This window comes from Phoenix dactylifera, chromosome 1 (assembly GCF_051530095.1).
Source record: "Phoenix dactylifera cultivar Ajwa chromosome 1, Ajwa_hap1_PhDact_Kaust_v1.1, whole genome shotgun sequence".
Taxonomy (NCBI): Eukaryota; Viridiplantae; Streptophyta; class Magnoliopsida; order Arecales; family Arecaceae; genus Phoenix; species Phoenix dactylifera.
Window position 1 is genome coordinate 64,507,060 of NC_143190.1, and position 3,559 is coordinate 64,510,618.

The following is a 3,559-nucleotide window of genomic DNA, read 5'->3' on the forward strand; positions in this document are numbered from 1 at the left end:
AATTCAACAATTAAAAGAATGATTAAAGAAGAATGCATCTTTTGAGGGGGAGCTTTAGATATTCAGTTTCTCATACCTTGATTTTTATGGATTGATTTTGATGAACCTCCTTATATTGCAAGACTTGCTTTAAAAGTTGTCTATAAAGGTTGTCTTATCTCAAACATTGAGTCTTATGAAAATAAGCTGATACTTATAGAAAATATATTTGTTTTGAGATTGACAATTTTATTGAACATTATCTTCAAATTCTAAACTCTTAAATGGAATGATCAATTAAGGGGGAGAAAGAAAATTTCAGAAGGAAAGATCATCTAAAGCTAAATCGCATAAATCCATAACTAAAGGAGAGAGAAAGAATACTAAATGAAAAGTGATCTTAATGCTCTTCAATATTTATCATCTGAAATTTAAATCTGAAAATTATTACGATATACCTTGAGGCTTGTTATTTGGTTAGTATATCCTATGCATCAATCATGAACCAAATTACAATTCAAATAGTTGATCTTAAGAGCCTCTAACTTAATGAAAAAGGGGGAGAATAATGTGTTGAATTTTCTAGAGTATCTCATAGAAAATCTATTTTGAAATTCACTAATGAGTCCTAATTGGCTTGCTCTTTAGAACTTCAATTTTGTGCCAATTCATATCTCTATATATATATCAAATTGTGCTTATTTTCTAAAAGAATAAAAGAAAGTTTGTAAAAGAGCTCTAAGATGTATCAAAAACTGCATATTTTGGTACTTGTGCCCCAATGCTCTTATTATCATAAAAGAACTTTGAAGTCATTAAAAATTAATGATCCAACATGATGATATGTCTTTCAAGTATATAAGTTTTGATCTTTTACTCTGAAAATTAATTAAATTGCTCTCATGTTGATAAAATACTTAATAGATTGGGCAAAAGATCTTAAATGAACAAGCTTTCATACTTATTATTGAAGAGAGGTTAGATTTCCATTCGTGTTTTCCTTGAATATCATTTGTGGTACTTCTTGAATTAACTTAAGAAAGATTCCACCTACACTTAATTAGAAAACTATCTGTGGTATCAAATTAGAAATCTTCTTGAAATCACATTCGATGTGTTTTGCTCTGAAATTATCTTAATTGGCTCTGATCTATACTCATTAATCTGATTCTAATATTATTGCCTTAAGTTATATAATTCATATATGATTCATATATGATTAATCTTATTTGAGTATTCTGATCTTTGTGCTTAATGTTTCACTATCTTTTTGATGTTGTCAAAAAGGGGGAGAAATATCTAAGTATATGCTATATACTCAGAATGCTTTATTACTTTGAAGTGAATATAAATCAGCTTAAAATTTAAATATGTTGATTGTGTTAAGCTGATTAAATCTAAAGCATTATCATGAAGTATGTTTTTAAATATATATGTTTTCCACTTCATGCAACTTAGCTATGTATTACTTCTAGAAATCAATATCTTTTATATTGCATATACTCCAAGTTTTGTCATCATCAAAAAGGGGGAGATTGATGACCCAAAGATTGATTCATAGATTGATTTTGATGATCACAAAACCTTGAAGTATAGATACTAATGTTTATGTTGCAAGGAGAAAGATATTTATTTTGCAAGGAACATAGCAAGTTGGAAGAACACAAGAAGGCCTCCAAAGCTCTCAAGTTGGAAGAAAGCTACAATTTATTGGCCCAAGTTTAAAGTTCAAAGGATTCAAATTGGAGGAGTAAAATCAAAAGAAAAATTCAAAAGAACAGTCTTCGAGTCGACTCCAGTGGAATTCGAGTCGACTCCGGAGAAGTATGAGTCGACTCCGGAGAAGTATGAGTCGACTCCTAGGAGTCACAGGCAGAAAAGTCAGAGAGCAGTTTTCGGGTCTGAGATTCGAGTCGACTCCAGTGGAACGTGAGTCGACTCCGATGGTTGGTAGGTCGACTCCAAAGAAAGCAAGAGTCGACTCTCAGCGGAATACAAAGAAAAAGTCAGAGAGCATTTTTGGGACTCTGAGATTCGAGTCGACTCCCGCATTGCACGAGTCGACTCCGAGACTCCGCGACCATCAACAGACAGAAAACCAAGTTACTGCCTCTGAGATTCGAGTCGACTCCCAGACAGCTCGAGTCGACTCCAAGGCAGCGCTACACCAAGATGGCAGAAGGCTGTGTTTCGCAAACTGAGAGCCGAGTCGACTCCGAGGAAGTTCGAGTCGACTCCAAGACTGGATGAGCCATAAGACAGAGGATCGGGAGTTCGGGCTCTGAGATTCGAGTCGACTCCCAGGACAGTCGAGTCGACTCGAGAGGACAAAATTCAAAATTGGATCCACGGACTTCAGTGGATGAGCCGACTCCGAAATTGCCAAGTCAGCTCCAGAAGTTGGCGAGTCGACTCCAGGTTAAGACGAGTCGACTCCCAGTCGAGGCAAGCACATTAATTCAAATTTGGAACAGTGGCCGAGTCGTCTCCGGTAAAACACGAGCCGACTCCTGCAACAGGCGAGCCGACTCCTGATCGCGCGAGTCGACTCCGATCCCAACGGTAACATTGTCAGGAAATGCAGACTGTGTCCAACGGCTCTTTTTCTTGTCTCTAACGGCTATATTCTTGTTTCCACGCCATCTAAAGCTATAAAAACAAGAAGAGAGCTAGGGGAGAACTCATGGAAGTGGGAGAGATCATCTAGGAAAGAGATCTCAAAGAGATTACAAAGAAAATCTCCCATAAGCACAAAAGGGCCATCCAAAACGAAATAGAGAGAAGAAGAGCATCCAAGTGAATCCGAAAGCTTCCTCTCCATCCGTGTGCTGCCTCGGGGATCCTCTACTTCATGCCAAATCAGAGGAGGATCAAGTAAAGAAGAAGCCGAGCTCCTCCATCTTCAAAACTCGTTTGAGGGCTTCTCTTTACTCTATTTGTTTATATTGTCATATTTGCTTGTTTAAGAAGCTTTGTTTTGTTTTATACTTTGTTTTAATATCTTGTAACTTGATTCAATCAAGGGATTGAATCAAGGGGTTAAGGTTTGTTGGTGAGCCAAAGAAAAACCAACAGTGTTAAGGTTTGTTGGTGAGCCAAAGAAAAACCAACGGTGTTAAGGTTTGTTGGTGAGCCAAAGGAAAAAACCAACGGTGATAGGTTTGTTGGTGAGCCGAGGGTAAAACCAACGTGTAAGGGTTTGATTGTGATCCCGGGAAAACAATCGGGGAGGTTCTAGTCGGTGAGCCTGGAAAAACCGACCGAGTTTGTTGTGAGCTTGTAAAACAACAAGTTGGGTTGTGAGCTTGTAAAACAACCGGCTGTAATCGGTAGGATTATAGTGAAATTCCCAAGAGGTCTTGTGGAGTGGATGTAGGTGCTGGGGTGCACCGAACCACTATATGTCTTTTGTGTTTGTAATGCCTCTAGTTATTGTCTAACTAACACACTTACTTACTTAGATAAATTGCTTGCTTAATTCTTATCCGCACATCCTTTAGTTGCAAGCATATTTAATCAAGTCAAAGTCTATACATCAAACCCTTGCTAAGTTTAACTTTCACTGTGCATCTATACAACT